The following is a 22,374-nucleotide window of genomic DNA, read 5'->3' as shown; positions in this document are numbered from 1 at the left end:
CCCATCAGATATTTCACATTTTATGGGAAAACTAGAGTTTCCATCAAACCTTACATTTTACAGTTTTGCCCATCCCTAGCTGAAACTTAACTCCTGCCCTTAAATAAATGAAATGAACGTAGTCACCTAATTACTAGATGCCAAAGTCAATTTTGCAGACATTGGCCGATTTAGCTTTTCATGATTAAAAGGTGCATTTGACATGAATTTGGAACGTTGTTCCTCACCAAGACAAAAAAAAAAAAGGATTGCAAACTAGATAATTTCTGATGCTGAGGGAGAAATAGAAGGGGTTTCCTGTTCCATTGCCCTGAGTAGGGATGTGAGGGGCAGAACAAACTCGGTATTCCTAATTAGTATAATATTATCAGCAAGTAGCTAGAGCACGGGAAAGCTTTCAATGTTTCTAAGACTCCAAAGATTCCCTCCAGTTTACTGATTGGATTTTCATTTGCCATTAGTGTCTGGAAGAAGTGTTTTCAATTGTATCTTGCTTTGAGACATTCAGGAAAGGCAAGTCATCAAACTGAAATACACAAACAGAACTTAAGATACTATATAGTTAGATCAAAGCCTACCTTAAGAGAGCAATTTTCATAGGACATATGTGGGTAAAGTAGTGCTTTACCTGCTGGCACCCGATATGTATGTAAAATTACCTGCATACACACTGTACATGTGCGTAAAAGGTGGGAGGAGTTCCGGGAGGGTGGAGTCTAGGCAGGGGTTGGGACTTACGCGCATATCTTTTGATTTTTTAAGAAGTGCACACCTAAATTCTGTCGACAAAACCAGGTGCACCAAATAGCAGGAGCAATTGTGCATACATGGTTTTACCAGGATAATTTTCAAAGCGGGCTTTATGCGTGTTAAGACCGCTTTGAAAATTGGCGGAACCTATGTGTATATATACCGGCTAACTTATGTGCAATGTTACAAAACTGCCCCCCTAAATGCATATGCTAGAAATGTGCAATGGCGTTCTGAAATATAGGGCACTGTCACCAGAGATGTGGGTGATATTTTTAGGTGCGGGTGGGGATGCAGAAGAATGAGAGAAAACAAGAGGGCAGGGGAGCATGATACAGTGGCTGTTCCCGCTTCTTCATGTTGTACCACTGAAAGAAGTAAATTTAGTCATTGGTAACTCACAAACAAACCTGGTCTTCCCTCCTTTGGTTAACAATGCATGAGTTATAAAGGAACAAAGAGAAATCTGCTTTTCCATCTATGTCCTGGCATTTAATGGGTCTCCGTAAAAGAGCCTGGAGGTTAAACATTACATAGCCTTCTGCTTTCTTAAACTTTGGGTGTCTGTTCCCACTGGTTTCATCTTAAAACTGTATTTGGAGGGATGGTCTCATCTATTTTTCTTATAGACAAAGACCTTCACTTTCCAAACACCTAGAAATGGATCAAAGAATGAGCAATTACCAACAAATCAAAACCCTGCTAAGAACAAATACAAGCAGGCAATGCACACTCAGCTTCACTCACAAACATAGACCTATCTAACGCAGAAAACGCCACCTCATCCTGGCTCAACATCACTAAAACAATAGCAGACAAGATAAACCCCACGATAAAGAAAACAATAAAAAACCCAAAAACCAAAACCAATGGTACAATGACAACATCAGATCAGCCAAACATGAACTCCGAAAAAAAAGAAAAAACCTGGAGGAACAACAAAACAGCTACACTATTGAACACCTACCGATCACACTTAGCATACTACAAAAAACTTATCCACAACGCAAAAAAAGACTTCTACTAAAAAAAAAAAAAAAATTCCAACACAACCCAAGAATGCTCTTCAATATTGTACATGGCCTAACCAAACCCTCCAGACATCACCAACCTCCAAGCTCTCAAGCAATGACTTTGCAGGTTTCTTTAATGAAAAAATCAAAAACTTCATAAACAACAACACGCAAGACCCAAAAAAACAAATCAATCAAACACTAAGCTGGCCCAACTTTGATTCAGCATCATCACTGGAAATCCAAAATATCATCAAAAAAATGAACCCAGCTAAGCACCCTATCGACAGCATACCCATACAGGTGATCAAAGCCATCGAACCATCAATAACAAAAACGTTAACCGACATCGTGAACCTATCCCTCACAGAAGGAAAGTACCCCAACTGCCTAAAATCAGCAATTATCAAACCCATACTGAAAAAGACCAACCTTGATCCAGAAAACCCACTAAACTACCGACCCATATCAAACCTACCATTCATTGCCAAAATTATTGAAAAAATTGTCCACTCCCAACTCAGTGACAACCTGGAAAGGAACAACATCCTACTCCCCACGCAATTCGGCTTCAGAAAACAACTAAACACTGAATCACTACCCCTATCTTTAAACGACACCGTGCTCAAAGGATTTGACAACGGCCATAGCTACCTTCTAGTCCTACTAGACCTATCAGCAGCCTTCGACACGGTAAACCATTCAATACTGATTGACCGTCTATCTGAAATTGGTGTAACCGAAAAAATCCTTCAATGGTTCTCATCTTATCTATCACAAAGGACCTACCAGATGTGAATCAATGACACCCTCTCAAAGAAAATAAACCTTGACACTGGAGTTCCCCAAGGCTCAGCACTATTGGCGACACTCTTCAACATCTATCTTCTCCTGATATGCCACGTCCTCTCAAACCTTAAACTGACTCACTTCATATATGCTGACAACATCCAAATATTTATCCCAATACACAACTCTCTGGAAGACACCTACAAAAAAACAGCCAATTACCTCACCAAAATAAAGCAACTACTAACCAACATGAGACTTATCCTAAACATTGATAAGACTGAAATAATCATGCTGGATAGAAAAAACAACCCTACGCACTTACCATCACTCAACATAATGAATCAAAAGACCGCAATCTCCCCTGTCACCCATGCCCGCAACCTAGGAGTCATAATTGACAAGGAACTATCCTTCAAGAACCACATCTCCGCTAAAATCAAAGACGGATATCACAAACTCCTAACCCTATGACATCTAAAACCTTTCCTTTCCCCCAACGACTTCAGAATAGTCCTCCAACTACTCATCTTCTCCAACCTGGATTACTGCAACTCCCTGCTATTCAACTTACCTCTCACCACCATCCGACCTCTCCAAATCCTTCAAAACACAGCCGCCAGAATACTCACAGGAATGAAAAAATACAATCACATTACTCCAACTCTCATTTCACTACACAGACTCCCAATAAAATACAGGATAGACTACAAAATAATATCCATAATACACAAAATAATATATGAAAAACAAACAAACTGGCTAAGTGCATCCATAAAAGTCCACTCACCAAACCTAAATCTCTGTTCAGCTAACAAAAGTCTATTAAAAATTCCACCTACACGCCACAAACAACTTACCACAACTCGGAAGAGAGCCATTTCCCTAGGAGACCCTGAAGTCTGGAACACCCTCCCAACCGAACTGAGAACACAGCAAAACTTAAAAACTTTCAAAAAAGAACTAAAAATTTGGATGTTCACTAAAGCATACCCAAACACCCAATGACTCTATGCTACATATAAACACGCAGAACCAATCCAATGCACGTAATTAACCTGTACAGTTTAACAAATGAACTATGCTTATAACGACTATGATAACAATGTTAACAAGCACGTGAATTTCTGTACACTCTGTTAAACATCAATACTTTGTAAACCATTGTGATGGCGAAACCGAACAATGGTATATAAAACTCGATAAATAAATAAATAAATAAATAAAGATCGGATCTGTTTCAGTAAGTTCCACCCAGCCCATGTGTAACTGGCTCACAGAACCCACCCCACCTACAGATTCCAAGAAGAGAATTTAACCAAATTTGCTATTTGCCTCCTCTGTCTTTTCTTTTGATGCCCTGTTAGGTGCAGATGTGCAGCAGCAGTAAATATTTACAGTCTCCTTCCAACAAAAAAGCCCTTTGTAGATCATCAGCACATGCCCATAATACATGAAGGCTCCATACGGACAGGTTTGTAACTGCATACTTTGCAAGCTGTGTTCGTCCCTTCTGAATCAGGATGGTGCCTTCTCCTGTATGCGGTAAGACCTGGAGGTTTGCAGAACTGAGACCTAAGTGACCCTCTCCTTCATACATTATAGAGGATATACAGTATACTCTGCCAGAGTCAAACTTTGCCATTATTCATTTCAGTTTGGTTTCATCACTACAAGGGGGGGAGGGAGGAGACCTGTCCCTTTAAAGAATAAGATATGGCTAAAATTTAGGGATTATGTTCCAACTTTAGAACAGGGTGGAGAGAGAGAGAGAGAGAGAGAAAGAGCGAGAGAGACTTGAAATCAAAGACAAAGCTTAAACTAAAAATAAAAATGTTATGGAATTTGAATAAAAAACAGCTGTAGTACTGACAAATTCCTAAAAAATGAGCACTATTTTAATGACCCAAACCAAAAGAAATTCAGCTTAATACATTTATAATGAGGAAACCTTAAAAACTCTGCAGATCTTCAGTGGAATAAAACGTATCATCCAATTAGACAAGCCTAATTTGATTTTTCTAGATTTTCCATTAACAAAAAAAAAAAAACAAAACCACAACAAAATAATGAAAAGTGAATGGTAAAGGATGGTACTGTAATCGAAAGCAGACTGGAAGGCAGGGTCTATGAGCTCTGGCTGCAGCAGATGCAAACAGCTATAACGCTTTAATCATTGGAGCTGAAGATCCAGCCAAGCTGTCCACTTCAGAAAGCGCTCCCTCTGTTCTTTAATTACAAAAGCAATAGCTCATGTGGACAAAACCCTAGGTGATGCGTCTGAGGACCGAGCCAAGACTTCAGCACAGCCTTGGAAGACTTACACATTGAGGATGGGGCATTTACTGTGCTCTGAGAATGCGTCCATCTGTGTTGCTCATTGTAGGGATACACCCTTCGTCTGAGAGATAAGTTCAGCTAATGACAAGTGAGATTCCATCTCCTGCAGTTTCTCGCAAACGGTGCCAGGTATCTGATGCTGGGACAGTAACTCGGGATCCATCAGAAAATCACATCTTGACAGTATTTTCCCCCGCCCCATGAGTTTTATTAAACCAAAAAAAATAAGCTCCCTAATTTTCAGATGAGATGGTACAGAAACCAGACCTGGTAAATTTCTAGCATATTTAATAGAGAGGGACTGATCCAGCAGTCTTTATTGACAATTGAAAACTGAGACTTGGCAACCAGTTGGATCATCAGTTGTATAACTATTCTTGATCGAGCCAAAACAAGTCTTGTGTCTTCTGCTCATGTGGCATATACCTGAGCCTTGTTGGCATTCTCTAGCTTTGACAGTCTTGTGTCTTTGTTTTCCAATCCAACAACTCATGACATCTCTCCCAATCTTTATACAATATGGCCTACCTTCCTGCCATACACAAATACCCCAAATAATTTATAACAATTTCTATTCCGCCTATAGAGGGAACCCTTACTAGGTGGATTACAAGCAAAAATAAATCAAATAAAATACATAAAAACAGTTCAAATACAAAACATTTAAATATATACATATATTTGACATCATTAAGTAAATAGTTATTCCAGAAGACAAGGCTACCTTCAGGAAATTAGACTTTATTGAACATAAAGGTTTTCTGCTGCTTCCGAAAGATTATAAAATCATCAATGGCTGTAATGGAATCGGGCAGGGTGTTCCATAAAAAAGCGAGCAATCACTTGAAAAGCACAATTACGTGTCTTCACTAAATGGGCCACCTTAACAAAGGGAACCTCCAGAAGCAGTTTACCTTGGGCACATTAATTATGGCCAGGGGACTCTTCTATGACCCCCCCCCCCTCCCAGAAATCAAATGGGCTGCAGAAGTTTGCAGTACCTGCAATGGCTGAACAAAGGAAGCTGGAAGCTCCATGAATAGGGAATTACAGTAATCAATTACCGATAAAACAAAACGGCAGAACAACCGTTCGAAAGTCACCCTGACTTAGAATAAACCTTAAGTGATCTAACAATCGTAGTTTTAAAAAAAAAAAACCTGTCTGAAGAACCTGCTTTCTGTGAGGGCAAAATGAAAGCCTAGGTAACGAACAACGGGTTTAAAGGCGACGCAGGTATTCGTAACTAAGAGAGAAGAGCACCCCTCTAGAGAAGCAAATGGCTTCCAATTTGGTAATTTGCAGGCATCCACTGATATTTCTGCTCTTCATCATTCTTGAGAAATTCATCTGGCGTTGCCTGCTGCTCTGCTTTTCTCAGGAGGGACACCACTCACGGGAATCATACAAGAGCTGTAGGACTCTCACATCCGCACGGCTGCGACTGGGTTTGGAATTAAATGGATCCGTTTCTAACCACCCACAAAAGCTCCATTATCCCCAAACAACTTCTGCACGGATAACTCTTGTTGGAATATGATGGAATCATTGTAACGCGGGGGTCATAGAAGTCTGTACTGGAAAAGCTTAGAGACCCTCTAAATGACGAGTAACGGTCAAGCTTAGCCAAGCATCGGCTGACAAATATTAGGCTCGTGGTGAATATCATTTTAGAAGGGTCAGATTTGCTTTGCAGGTGGTGAATATTACAGTTTGCCAGCTATTGCTTGGAGATGCAGAGAAAACACTTTTCATATCTGAACTATTTTATTTATTTAAAAAAAAATTTCTATACCGTCGTTAAATTAAATACCATCACAACGGTTTACAGAAGGGCATGATAAAGAGAAATATGGGTGGTATAGATTACAAATTACTTGTGTGCCATCATAGTACGGTAACAATGTAAAATAATAAACTAGGTGTGTAAATTAAACCTGATTGTTAGGAACAAATTAGGCAGTTTGATTTTAACATTAATATGCTTATGTAGGTTACTAAAAACTTCTAGCTTGGTGCATCCTTATCGCTCGACTATTTTTCTCCTTTTCTTTATAAAATGCTTGTTTAAAAAGCCAGGTTTTCAGATTAGTTTTGAATAATTTCAGATTTGTCTGTAGTCTTATTTCGAGAGGCATGATATTCCAGAGTACAGGACCAGCCAGTGACAGTGCTCTTTCCCTTACTTGCGTGAGATGTGCTGATTTGACAAAGGGGACAGTTAGTAGAGCTTTATTTGCAGATCTCAGGTTTCTTTGTGGTACATGCACGTGCAGTGCCGTGTTAAGCCAGTCGGCTTTATCATCGTGGATTAGTTTATGGATTATACAAAGTGCTTTATATTGTATTCTTTGTTCAATTGGAAGTCAGTGGAGTTCAGCAAGTGTTCCTGTAATATGGTCATTGTACTGTGGTGGCAATTGAAGATTTCCCCAGATTCACTGGGGAAATCCTTCAGATGTTTTGCAGAAAATCTGTTACCAGAGGATGTGATTAAGGTTAAAAGAGGTTTGTGCAAGTTCCTGGAGGAAAAGTCCATAACACATTATTAGCCAGGTAGACTAAAGAAAGCCATTGCTGTCCCTGGATTGGCCACGTTTGGAGACAGGATGCTGGGCTCAATGGACTTTGGTCTGACTCAGCATGGCTTTTCTTATGTTTTGATTTTCTAAATTGAAAAATGTAATTCATATTTTTGAAGAATCTGAGGTAGCTCTAGTTTGATGAAATCTACTTTAGATTGTTTTAAATTATTTCTTCAGGATTTATTTATAAGCATTTGATATTCTGACTTTTCCTAAAGCTAGGCCCAAGCCACTGGATATGTAAGTATAATGCACACATATGAGGTCAACAACGTATTATGAAAAGTTTTAATTGTAAACTACCCCAATCTCCTTTGCCTGGAGGGGCAGTATATAAACAACTGTAAATAAATAAGAAGTGGGGTACATTAGGAAACATAGATACAATATAGTTAAGAAGTAAGCTAAAACACCAGTAGTGTGAGAGATATTAAGAACTAGTTGCAAAGAGATAGCCTGGAAGCGGGAGAACCTTGTGGGATTCACAGTCAGGAAGACTGGAGAATGAGTCTCTGCTGTGGGATCTAGGGAAAGGCCTGGTTAAAGCGCCAAGCTTTCACAAGTTTTCAGTTACAGCGTCCTATAAAAATCAAACCTCGCTCTGCAGACAGGAACAATGTGGTCTGCTGGTTGATCTTGAAGTTTTAGTGGCTGATTTGTTATGGCATTGTACATTGTATGGATAATTCAATAACTTGAAGAACAGGCACAGAATTGTAAGCCAGAGACAAACCAGAAGAACAGGAAAACGTAAGCGTGAAACCAAGATTCCTGTCACATAGATATAGGAATAGCTCTTGCCCATTCTCGTTGGTAGAGGAGTACAATGCCTATAGGCGTTTATGGATATGGACTAGATTATAATAATAAAGGCAGGCAGTCTAATAGAAATTATCAAGCAAAAATGAATGTATTGATTACATAAAATCTGAAAACAAAACTAATAGCGCTCCAAATACTTAACCTACACAAACAGATGAATTTTCAAAATGTTATGCACATAAAAAGAAACATATGAGTATACGAGCATAAGTAGCTTCTACTCTCATATCTGAATTTTCTAAAAATAAAAAATATGTGCGTATTTCCACTTTCGCACGTACACATACGCATGTAAAAAAGAGACAGTCTCGAGGCATTCTGGGGCTGGGCCAATACTTGCACATGTAAATTGCTATTTTAAAAGACACTTACATGTGTACATTTGCCAACGTGTATTTTTACAGCTGCTAATTATCTGGTGTTTATCGTGCAGGTCTGCGTGAACTGGGGGAAGTTCAGGCTGAAGAATCAGGAGAGTCTCAATGATTTGGAGGACTGGCTAAACTGGTGGACTAATTGGTTAAACTAGTTAATTTCATTTACGTGCACTTGTAAATCGGGACATATATAAATCCTACATTACTTTTGCACTTAAAATATACATGCATGCATTTAAAAAATAGATAGGAAAAGTACGCACATTCAATGTCATGCATGTATTCATGTATAAACACATACGGGTGTACGTTGCAGGCTGAAGATACATGCATGCGGGTTAAGAAACAATACGGGAAAACTGCATGGTGGCCATACACATGCATATACGCTGCCTTGTTCAGCTGTTTGAAAGTTATCCTTAAAATGTTTCTTTATTAAACACTAAATTCAAATTAATTAGCAGTGCAACTTTTCCATGCAGACCCCAATAAACTACCTTCACAAGCCAATATTATACAAACCATCCAGATATGACCTTTAAGAAAACTCCATGCATAAAGTCATCAAAAGGTCAGGGTACTGGGCACAATGCATCCCATTCCTACAGCCAGCTTCACCATTAAAGATCTTTTTGTAATATGAATTGGTTACATATCCATAATTTATGGGTAAACTGAAATATATGCCACAATTTTGCATTCTAATCTGCATTGATGCAGTATTTATTATTGATTTTATATTGTTTTTAATGACAATGTATTGACTTTTCAAGATCCTTTGTGGCAGAAGGGGACTGACCAGGTCATGTGGTGGTTGGAGTTTTTATATATTGCCATTTATTAAGTACTGTGTTTTTAAATATTTTTAATTATGTATTGGATTATGTACATTTTTGGATATGATTATGTATTTTAGTATTTGATTTTGATGCATTTGATTATGCATTATTTATCCAATATGTGACTATATATTTATAATGTATTTAATATTTACTTTTTTTTATTTGTTGTAAACTGCATTGGGTGGCCCTTTGATGGACCAGAAAGGCAATATATAAACTCTAGATGAGATGAGAGACCGCTCCAGCTCCAAACTGCTTTTGGAACCCAGATGTATTGGCTTTCAAGCAGAATGTACCCAATAGATTTTGTTTTACAGAGAATTTCTTTTGAAGTGCCTAGAATTATTGAAATTTTCATATCCTTTGGCTAACAGTTTTTGGGGTTTCCATTGCAAGGAGCAACAGGTTTGTTACTTATAATCACATTTGTGGTATTCAGTTGTACATATCATTTTCTTCATTAGGATGGTGCTGACTCTTTGATTAGATAACTAGTACATATCTCACCCCCCCATGGTCCACCTTGAGCTTGTACTTGTTTGTAAGCAGTGCTAGCTTGTATAACTCAGCCTTTTCATAGAAGTCCCCCTCCCTCTTCCACAGTCAAATCCCTCCCACATGCAGTTAAATTCCATGTAGCTGTATATCCAATATATGCACATTTCTGGGTTTTGTCCACAGTTTCAACAGCCCCATTTTCAACAAATGCCTTTACTAAGCATTAGCATCAAATAATATCCTATACATTTGCAGCTGTCATCAGGAAACATTTTTTTTGTTACCCTTCATTATAGTGCTGTCCAATGGGGGAATTCCAGGGCCACCAGCAGCCAGCTGCTGCAGACCTTCAGCAGCTCACTTGATCCCCATGGCCAGAGTAAACCAAGGATTTCCACAATCATTTGTTCATTTTAAGTGGATGGCACAGCGGCATTAATTCAGAGCCAAATTGCTCTCAAAATATGGTAAATAAGTTCAAACTCATCCCATTTAAAGAGAGCCAAACAAAATTGAAACAAATGGCACAATTATTTTACTCAATTAGATGTAGTTACATCTAAAATTTGTGCTATTAAATTTAAGACAGAGCTGATTGCTGGACTATCACAAGATGAAAAGAGGTTTCATGAATATGTTTATTGATTTTATATTTAGGTTTTATGTTTAATTTTAAGTTGTTTACTGTAATTGCTTGTTTTATTAAGGATTTTATTTGAATTTTTTGCTCTTCTCTGGTTTTATGATCATTCCTTTAATTTGCATGTAATTTATTATTAATATTTATATTGTGAACTGTTATGATTGTGTTCAGAATATCAGTATATAAATTATTATAAATAAATAAATTATAAAATGAAAAAAATGTGCAGTTTCTAATGTGTACTGTATACATATTTTTCAAGGTCCAAAGACTGCATGTTTCAAGGAGAATACACATTATGTAAATCAGCACTAAATTAAGCAAATAAAACTGAAGCAAAATGTACCTGTTCCAGTCAAAGTTTATCCCATGCCTATGTTTGAGCAAGTTCCATGAACATTAAACCAAAATCTATATGTGTATACAAGATCATAGTAACATAGTAATGACGGCAGAAAAATGGTCCATCTAGTCTGCCCAGCAAGCTTCCCAAGGAGGTAACTGCTTGGGAACAGGTTAAGCTTTTTTATTTATTCCCATCCTCTAGCCTTTTAGGGATCCACAATGTTTATCCCATGCCCCTTTGAAATCCTTCACAGTTTTAGTCTTAGATGCATGCGACTAAAACATTTTCTGAAGTTGTAGAAAGAGAAAATACTGCACAATGTGACATATGTAGACATATGATCTATTGTTTTGTGAGCCGTGTAATAAAATGCCACATTGCTGTATTCATTTCCTTCAGATCAGACCGAGAAAGAGAGGGAGAAGAGCCCAGAGAGGGGCGAGTAGGTTTCCTGGCAGAATTCCCTCTAGAGAGCAGGGGAAGAAAATCAGCACCATGCAGACAGCTGTGCGGAGAGAAATGTAGCGAGACAAGAGGATTTTCCATCGCTGGATCATTGGCGGAATGGAATTCCATCTGGGTTCTGCTGCTGTCGTCACGTTTAACACAGCTTGATAAATGGATGGGGGGTGGGGGAGGGGCTTCCCAAAGTGCTATCCATCCTAGCCATGCTGCACTGGCCGGCACTACTGGTCTACATGCTGCCTTCACATCTCTCTTCTGATCGGGCACTAGCACATTAACCAGTTGGCAGAATTACTGCCAACAGGGCACTGGGTCATTGCTCATAGGAGAATACTTATGGAATGGACTTCCAAGTAATACTTTTGCCTGCGTTGTTTTGTTTTTTTTTTGTCCTTAACCCCTGCTTAGTGTAATATAGGGCACAGTCCTAGTCCTCGTGAAGAAACATATTAGAGTTGTGGTGCTCAGAAGGCAGCGTCATTTGCCAGACCTCTCAAGCTTATATGCTAAGTAGCTGTGCAAATATGCAGCAGTTTTCTATGCCAGTAACATGGTGAGAATTGTTCACAGATTTTTTGACAGATATAAATCATGTTTTACAGATACTATTTACATATAAAGTTAAAGCACAAGGTCTGGTTTTCTGGGGAGGCAAGCTATGAAAATTAATCTGGTTCTCAGCTCCACTACATAGAAAATATTCCTTCTAGATAGGACAGTCTGAAAACGTAAGGACCAGAGTTGTGCCCCACTGGACACTATCCCGTATTTCTGGATGCCCATCTCTTCCTCTGAAGGTGGTGCAATATATTACTTCTTATCCTGAGGGGATGTCCCCTTTTTTGTTGCTTTGGTAAAAAGATCCTGTTAGAAATCCTTCCAAGATCATCTCTTTCTCAGGTAAACAATCCCACCTTGAAGATCCTTCCAGCAAACACAAAACCTTGAGATTCTTTTTTTATTAACCTGGTGTCACACCCTGAACGTTTCTAACATTTGGATATCCTGTTTTAAGGATGGATAACGTAGATTGCAACCCATACACCCAATGTGACATGACAAGGGCCTTACTCAATGGAAAGAAAATCTCTTTGTTCCTTCTGTCCAATCATCCGGTTTTAAGCTTGCCAACATATGCCAAGCCTTGCTTGCTGTTGCTGCTTGACTTTATACACCTTACTTATTTTATTATGAAGTAAGATGCTCAGGTCTTCCTTTTCCCTGGACAGTGTCAACAAGTACTGCCACCATGAATTGCACACGCCTGCTCCTGTCTACATTAAGTCGAATCTGACACGTCTCTGCCCAATTGCCTTGGGTATAGATACAGTATATATATATATATATATATATATATATATATATATATATATATCAATCTGTAAAATCAATGAGTCCTTCGGTGCATTTAAAGAGTGTAACATGGTTTGTCAACATTCCATTTCCATATCATTAATACAAATGTTAAACTCTGTAGGACCCTACTTATTAACTTATTCCAACTTCAATTTGTACCATTAACTGTGACCTACCGGTGCCTCCCCTTCAGCCAGTTGTTTGCCCGCTAGCAAATGTTACCGCTAAACTCCATCTCTTGCAATAAGAAACTTTGTCTTTCACGGGGCAACCTATCAGACTGCTTAACGCAATCCAGATAAGCTATGTCAATCCTGTTTTCCTTGCTCCTACCATTTTGAACCAAGATCAGCTTCTTGTTTTAAAATTTTGAAATTGAAGTTGAGAAGCCAGAATCCTCCTGCCTGGGGCTGATAAGTTGAAGCTGGTTGGCCAGCCAATGACTGTCCTCTGACAATTATTCTCTGAAGTCTTGATCTTTGTCTACTGTTGTAAACTCAGTCACTTCCGCTGCATGCATTACTATTCTGTCTCCAGGCATAGAAACATAGAAGATGTCAGCAGCTTGGGTGGAAAAAATGGTCCCTGTCTGTCTATATGTTCCTGCCTGCTGGGCTGCTCTAGGTCTTATGTAATCTATGGTCTTCCTCCTTTCCTCACCAATAAGGTCCCTTTGTTGTCTGTCCCATGCATGCTTGAATTCTACCATTGGTTTGGCTTTTACCACCTCCACTGTAAGTCTATTCTCTGCTCCAAGAGGGAGCTCATGTCAGACAAATCGTTTAATAGCTATTTCTAGCACAAATGTGTTGGTCATTGTGAAAACCCATGCATATGTAGAAAAGCTCACTAGAGCCTATTCACACCTACCTATGGTGTGGAAATGTTTTGCACACTGGGCCTCGTCTAATGTAAAACATATTTGAGTATTATCTCACCTATCTGAGCATTTTTTTTAAACCATCTGTACTTATTTATGATTGATTTTTTTTTATTCTTTGCTGCTGCATTTATCTTAAGAACATTTACTTAAAGGGGCAAAATAAAATTTACAAGGCCCAGCTTTGATCTCAAACTCCTGCACTACAACCTAATGTGTTTTCAGCAAGTCACAGGTGGGCACCAGATGAGCAGGTGAAAAAAAAAAAAATAAAAGTCCAACAGGGGTTCAGCATTGATTACGTATCCATAATGCTTAAGCCACACTGATCCATCTGTTAGATATTTCTATAATGTTTAGCAGTAGTTGTAGAGTAAGCGGACCAGATGGTCCAGTATAAACAGGAATGGTTTGTTTTACGCAGTCCAGTTTTGTGGTTCTTTTTAGAAGCCCCCATGACAGTACATTTTGGTTTGCAGTCCTGCTCAAAGTCCAGAGACCAGAGTAACCAGGGCATAGAGAGGAAAGGGTCCTTTGTGTTTAAAAGAGCGATTAATCTGGTATCAGTACACAAGGGACTGTTGGTCATACCAGGAAGCCTTTCTCTTTCTATTCCCTCGCTATGGGAAGCAGAGGCAAGCAAAAACAAGAGAAAGGGTTACCTTGGTTGCAGCACCCCAGCTTCAGAAATCATTGTCCAGAGAGATGACAACAGAATTACCCTAAGCTCAGAAAGGATATGGACATAAGAACATAAAATAGGCCATACTGGGTCAGACCAAGGGTCCAAGTATCCTGTTTCCAAAGTGGCCAATCCAAGTCACACGTACTTGGCAAGTACCCAAACGTTAAATAAATCTCAAGCTACTATTGCTTAATAAGTAATAGCAGTTTATGGATTTTTCCTCTAGGAACTTATCCAAACCTTTTTTAAACACAGTTACACTAATTGCTGTAACCACATCCTCTGGCAATGAATTCTAGAGCTTAACTATGCTCTGAGTGAAAAAGAATTTTCTTGGATTTGTTTTAAATGAGCTACTTGCTAACTTCATGGTGTTCCTCCTGGTCCTACCATGGTCTGAGAGAGTAAATAACCGATTTACATTAACTTGTTCAAGTCCTTTCATGATTTTGTAGATTTCTATCATATCCCCCCTCAGTCGTCTCTTCTCCAAACTGAACCCCCCCCCCCCCAACTTGGGTTTTTAATATGTTTAGGTGAGGCATAAGGTGACTCCAAAATATGGAATTCCTTAGTGTCCTTCAATGGGAGGGTGAGTGGTAGCTATACTTGGATTTTTGGTGAATTAGATTAGCCTGCTCTGTGTCTTTTCCTCCTTAAACAACAAGGAGTGTGGTGCGCTCAACATTTTAAGAGTTATTGGTCCAACTGGACCTTTTAATTTTGGGAGGGGGTTTCGCTTGTATTGATATACAAATTGCATGCAAGTTTTAATTATTGTGGTGCTTGCATGTGATTGTAATCAAATTTTATTCCTTGTGCACCTGAAATTGTAATCTATGAGTAAATAAATAATGATGATGATTGAGAATGAGCGTTTAAAACCCAAAACTAGCTAACCTAACATCACCCTAGGTCAAAAAAAAGTTAATGAACTAATTCAATAAACCCATTAAACTTTTTCAGATTTGCAAAGTTAGTTCAATTTAACTTTCTTGTTGGTGAAAAAGCCATTGGAGATTTCTACAAATAGGCAAATCTGCTTCAGATTTTGCCCAAATACACTTGGCAAAGTTTGCCAGATTTTCCTAGTAGACCTGGAGGTAAACTCTGAACATTCAAGCTCTCTCAAATCCAGCTGACCTGGTTGGAGTCTGACCTTGGGTTGCGACAGTTTGTAGTGCAGGTCCAGAAAGAGGACATCAGTTTCAGGGGTTTGAAGTAACTATTCTTTAAAGAGAGCCCCTAGGAGAAATCTTTGTAAGTTGAGATACCAACATAAAAGATGTTAAAGGACCTATCCAGCCTTGAGGATCGTGTTTTACTTCTGCTCTTGTCTGATTTTCCCCTTGCTTCCTAGTGTTCTGCACTAGAAAGAATAAGAGAAACTCACTGTGAAATATGCAGAACAAAAAAAGTGTTTATGAAACTTGTCTTGGCATTAGGCACAAAGAGCTGAAAGCTTCTTCCAAATGATTGCCAAGGAAAGAGTTTAGATAAGCGAGGAAGTGTTGGATACATTTTATTTATCCCAACACTTCACTGGTAGCTTGTGAAAATAATCGGATTATTTTTGGATTCATCTGCAGTCACACTTGCTGCATCTGGTTTACATTTCTCTGACTTCAGCTGGAACGTGAAGGGCTCACATTTTGGCTGGACTTGCCAATTTTTTTTTTCCCCCGGAGCTCTGCACTGTCTTTTTTTTTTTTTTTGCAATGGGAGCTCAAGAGCCTGCGGTTTGCAAGTTCCTTAAATGATACTGACATCTAGTGGGGCAGAATTTCCCCCCCGAAATGCAGCAGCCGTCGTGAGTTCAAGGGGCAGACAATCTGGAAAGCACTACAGAAACGGGTGCCCCTTATTAAGCACAAGGCATTGTATGGAATAACCAGCAAACTCCACTTTAGATCAGCTTCACTTCACTTCAGTCAACGGAGAAATGGAAAAAAAACGTCTATGCATTAGGTAAAAATGGGGAGATTATGGTGGGCTGCCATGTCCAAGAGCACTTACATACAGGGATGGGATGAGAGCCAGGACTGGGGGTTTTGTTTTTTTTCCTGTGCCCTGGTTTTTAACTCCATTCCTGTGCATTCTGACAGGCCAATGCAGTAATCTGTGCACAGGGAGGGTAACTTTCAGAACGGCGTGCAGGCGCACTTTGGCTGCAGTGTGCCCAGATACGCGACCATTTTATAACTTGCCACTTGTTACAAAATAGCCTCTGGGCGCACAATTTTAAGTGGGTGCACCCAGTCGTGTAAGTCAGGTTTCTAGCGCATAAGTCAGGGTATTTTAAAACTGGCACGCATCCATGCCATGACTAGTTTCACCAGTTCGTCCACTAGTTCATCCAGTTAAGAGCCAGGTCCTTCCTACCCCCCTGGTTTAATAGCCTGCACTCTCTCCAGTTTCCCCAGACCCTTTAACACCTCTGAAAAGACAGTTTTGGGTTTTTTGTTTTTTTTTGTATCTTGCAATTACACCTTCTCCATAGCAGAAGTAAAGCTAGATGACAGAGGACCTGGATGCGTGCTGGGCCATGTATTTACATGCACATCTCTTGGCCATGGCTCAAAACGTCCACACCCTTTTTTGAAATCAAGTGAGATGTGCGGGCAGTGGGAGATACGCACACGTCTGGGTGACTTTTAAAATTAGGTCGGCGCGAGCAAGCCAGACTGGTGGGCATATCCTCTAATTGATGTGCACGCTGGACTTTTACAATCTACCTCTAAGAATCTGGGCACTCAATTTCAGCGTACAGAAATAACGCACCAGATTTTTTTTTTTTTTTTTAAACTCCCTATGGAGTAAACTAATGCTATGCAAATGCATCAGGAGTTAAAAAAAAAAATGACTGCAAAATATGCGTTCAGCGCAGACTGAACACACATTTTAACTCAGGAAGGGGGGGGGGAGTGTCCCTTGAAACTGGAGAAAGTACTTATCTAGCTAAACCGTGACCAGAGAGCTGGATAAGTCCATGGTACCAAATAGAAAAAATGCGGTGGTCCCCACTTCTTCCATTTGCCATCAGTGCTACAAGTGCAACGGGAGAGGGATGAAGCCAAAAAGTCATGATTAATCAAAAGGCTCCCTTCAACATCGCATCCTTGCTAACGTGAGGAAGCTGGCCTCTGACCATGTTTAGATATTGGTAGCATTTTTTCTTCCTCTTGACAGATGGAGAACAGATAAACCAGTAGCGTTTCTTTTGTTCGCCTTCTTAGAGATCCGCGGTACAGTTGGTTCCAGAGCCAACTTAATCAAATGAGATCATTGTTGCAGCATGCCAACCCATTGATCCTGCTGAGGTTATTAGAAAGCTACACTGAGCCCTTTGCTGTCTCGGGCCCCTTTGGCTAAATGAGCTGTGGACTTCTGAAAAATCACTAGGACTGGTCCCTGGATTTGGAATGTGTGATGTTGTTAGCCTCACATTCGGTACTAACAACAGAATGGAATGTGCTATCTGCAAAGAAACAGCATCTATTTTTGTTTTGGTTTTTAAAAGGTTTTGTATGGACACTGCTTAGAAAAGTTGATAAGCAGTCAATAAATGTTATAAATAAACATTTAAGGAGAACACTGATCACATAGGAAAGTATATACAGGTATGACATACAGATATGTGACAGGAAGGTACATCTGGAATACAAGAGATGCCTAAAATTAGGTAAGAGTGGGATACAATGTGTAGCAATAAAGATGTGGGTTAGTTGCGTGTAGCAAATTATATATATAGTATTAAAAGTAAGGTGCATGAGGTATTAAGAAATATTTGGGTAGAAATTGCCCATAAGTAAGTGAATCTTGTGGGACTTGTGGTCAGAAAGAGTTTGGGGAGGTAGACAGTAGAGCGAGAATTCTCTGCTGAGATGACTAGGAGAAGGCGCCAGGCTTTGATTTTTTTTTTTTTTAACAGAATGAGCGAGAACTACTATCCAGCAGCAATGTTATAAGTAACTTATTTCATATTTTAGGGGAACCTCAGATGAATTTAGTCAGTACCATGGCTCTGCAAGCCTGTCCCGTGGACCCTACAAGCCAGTCAGATTTTCAGGTTACGCACGATAGGGATAATTCTGAAAAGCATTTACATATGTAAATAGGGCTGTTTGAAAATGACCCCAGGAGGCTGGAGTTGTATGCATAACAATATCTGCAGAAGTGGGGTGTTCCCGGGGATGCATCTGGGGCAGGAAAAATCATTTACATGCGCACCTTTTGATTTTTGAAAGCATCTGCGTGGATGTTCACGTGGATATTTACACGACTGTGCCATGCCAAGGCACGCACATTTTCAAAGCCTACCTGGCCGGTTAGAAAATCGGGCTCAGTGAATAAACATGAGATAAGTTAGCATATCCTGGGTTTCCAATGTATGCAAATTTATCTCATGGTATTCTCCTTGTGGATATCCTGAAAATCTGACCTGTTGTGGGGCCCCAAGGCAGGCTGGGGAAGCCCGAAATTCAGACTCTGCCGTTAATCAACAATTGGCACTAACCATGCTTCGACTGGCTGCTGAAGTTTGCATTATGTAACCAGCGATGTTTTTAATCTTCTTTTCTTAACTTTATAGATCCATAAAACAAAGGTATTTCAACAATAAATTGAGGATACATCCCTAAATCATAATATACATTTAAAAAACAAACAAACACCATCAGCTAAAAAAAAAAATCCTATGAAAGGGATGAGAATCCAACTCAAGCCCACAAATAGAAGGGGCAGAAAGAAAATAAAAGGAATTTAGAAAAAACTTTGTGAAAGCATACGACGAAATGTAGCAGGACCACTGCAGCAGAATTCCTATCGGCTTTTCAGTTACCCCCATAACCAGTAATATTATAACGCAACTTCCTTCTTTGCTTCATTTCTGATAAACCTTACAGAAAGGCTTGTGCCCTGGCAAAACCTTTAAATCTCAGCCCAGGTCAGTCAGCGTAGTAAAGGCTGACTATAAACTAGAAAGGTGGGGAATCAGATATTGTAATTTCCCAGTCATCATCATGGGACTGCGTGTCAGAATCCTTTGAGGTAAAATCAGGTCCATCCTGTGGCACTAACCAATGCCAGAGCAGGTTGAAAGATGTGTGATGACATCACAGTGAGCTCCATCCATACCGACACCTCGGCTACGTTGACCAAACAGTAAGAAAAAGATTGAAATTTACCCTTTTTTCATTATTTCATCAGTAAAATACTTAAAGGTGAATTTTCAAAAGTAGTGCACCTAAACAATTGCACTTGCGTGCGTGAAATAGCAGGCAAGAGAATGCTATTTTAAAAACTGTAGCGTAAATAAGGGTCCGCGAGAAAATTTGCGTGTGCAAAAACTGGACGGGCCAGGGGCATCCGAGGGAGGGGCCAACATTTACGCATCAATGTGGTAACTTTCAAAGTGATGCGCGTGCGCACGTGTTTGCCGGAACGCGCATGTGGATACACCAATTTTATAACATGCACGCGTTTATGTGTGAGTTTTACAAAATCAGCTACCCACGCGTACATGTGCGCATGATTTTATTTCAACACGTCCATGCGCTTGTGAATGCGGTCTCAACCATGTAAGTGGGGGGATTTTAGTAGTTGTGCGTGGCGACGCCAATACCCATTTCCCCAGGCCATTTCCAGTTTACCCAGTTAAAGTATAGAACTCCCATACTCCCCTAGCTAGCTTGCCTTTCTTTTCCTCTACCTGCCCTGACTCTTAAAACCCCGCTGACTAGGCAAGATATTTTTTATTTTTCTTTTTACCTGACATTCACAGCTGAAGTAAAGATACGTGGATAGGGACCCCGGCGCGTACTTGTGCACGTAAGAGTTACACGCTAGTGTCATCGGGAAAATCAGGAACTCCCATGCCCCACTCCTTTTCACAAAACATTTTTAATCTGCGTACTGGGAGATATGCGTGTGGCTGCAGACCTTTTAAAATCCATGTGGCCCATGTACATCCAAGTCATATATGTATCTCCTGGTTTGGCCATGCGCTAGCCTTTGAAAATCTACCTCATAAGTCGCAACTTTACAATATGCCAATGTGATAAGAACATAAGAAAATGCCATACTGGGTCAGACCAAGGGTCCATCAAGCCCAGCATCCTGTTTCCAACAGTGGCCAATCCAGGCCATAAGAACCTGGCAAGTACCCAAAAACTAAGTCTATTCCATGTTACCATTGCTAATGGCAGTGGCTATTCTCTAAGTGAACTTAATAGCAGGTAATGGACTTCTCTTCCAAGAACTTATCCAATCCTTTTTTAAACACAGCTATACTAACTGCACTAACCACGTCCTCTGACAACAAAATCCAGAGTTTAATTGTGCGTTGAGTGAAAAAGAACTTTCTCCGATTAGTTTTAAATGTGCCCCATGCTAACTTCATGGAGTGCTCCCTAGTCCTTCTACTATCCGAAAGAGTAAGTCTTTTGCTTGCATATGTTTACTCCTGCTCGGTATCAGGTGTGGTTGTAAACAACTGGGTAAAGGTGAAATGGGGGTTGACGACTTGAGGCTGAAGAGCCAGGTGGGATTTCATGAGCTGCCGATGGACTGGGCGAACTGGCAGACTAATTGGTAAAACTGGTAATTTCATTGCTGCACGCATGTTAGAAAATGCCCAGATTTTCACATGTGAAAGCTGACTTTCAGGGGGGTAAAATGCATCGAAACACGAGTAATATATATTCATGTATCCCTTTAATATTTGAAGTACAAATATGCGGTTATATCCTTTGCACACACTTATCTAGCTAAATTCCAACTTATCCCAATACTTCGATGAACAAATTTGAACTTATCCAGCTATGAAGGGCTTTTGTTTAGACTTAGCTATTTTACATGCCCAGATAAGTCTGAAAAGCACTATTTAGATGGACAAGTAGCACTTTTCAGATTTATCCTGCTAAGTGCTGCTCCTTTCCTGGATAAGTCCAAACTTGGGTGGGTCGTAGTTCTTACATATGCAAGCATTTGTGCATGCATATGTACTTATATTTTATAACCTTTCCGAGCTGATGGTAAAATAAAGTAGCAACTTTGCATGGACCCATACCCACGGGTAAATGGGCACACAGGAACAATTTTGAAAGTTATCCTCTTGGTTTATTTGCGTCCAAGAATATTTAAAAGTGTGATAACGCACTTCAGGAGGGCATACCCTGTAGGATTTCAGCATACTTTCCCAGGTGCTGAATGTATTCATTTGAGGAATATGTCAAAATAATTTAATTCATACTTTGTCATGTGCTATTTCCTACATAATAGCCAGACTAAAATGTAAAAAAATATATAATAAAGTGTTCTGGAGACAAACAGTTACATTTTTATCCTAAGTGGTCTTCCCTGATGTTACTAAATTGTACAGGATTAAATGTGTGTTTCAATCACAGTATATACGGCATGCAATAAAACTGGGTATTCTGTTGCATGCTACCTCTCCTCCCTTCAAGCCCTTCCGCAAATCAAAGCAGATTTTATAATGGAAACACCTTTGTCTATTTCCTCCCCATCCTCTTTCCCTCTTCTGTTTGAAAGAAGAGGGTCGCTACTGAGGGATCCAGGGATCCCTCAGTAACATGTTAAGAATTTAGTGATCTGTCTCCCCCCCCCAAACCTCCTATGCCAAATCTCAGAAAGCAAGCATGGTTGCTGTCAAACGACAACTCAAATTACTATGATTTTCACAAGACTTAACAAGACGCTCTGAGAAATGAAATGGAAAGTGGTGATCAGAAATGCTTAGCTAACTTTAGTGGGGTTAAATTATTCCCATTGAACTGCCCAGGTGCTCCACAACAATAAAAAAAAACAACGTTTCAGCAGACTGTGTTAAACCTTGGTGTTCAACAGTCAAGTAAAAACATGAAAAGGAACAGTGGCAACAAGTAGGGGTGTCCTACAAAGGACTCCATCATTCAATGGCGTTGCTCCCATTTTGTGTCTATGGCAAAAAAAAAAAAAGAACAT

General features: G+C 39.7%; 1 protein-coding gene across 1 annotated transcript in view; it reads right to left on the bottom strand.

The window, feature by feature from the left end:
* WARS2 (tryptophanyl tRNA synthetase 2, mitochondrial) overlaps positions 1-22,374 on the bottom strand; it is a 201,064-nt gene that overhangs the window by 113,312 nt on the left and 65,378 nt on the right. The gene's annotated exons all lie outside the window — the stretch shown is intronic.

Source organism: Rhinatrema bivittatum, chromosome 15, assembly GCF_901001135.1.
Source record: "Rhinatrema bivittatum chromosome 15, aRhiBiv1.1, whole genome shotgun sequence".
In the NCBI taxonomy this organism is placed as follows: domain Eukaryota; kingdom Metazoa; phylum Chordata; class Amphibia; order Gymnophiona; family Rhinatrematidae; genus Rhinatrema; species Rhinatrema bivittatum.
Note: the sequence above shows the minus strand (reverse complement) of the source record. Positions and strands in the feature narration are given on the sequence as shown.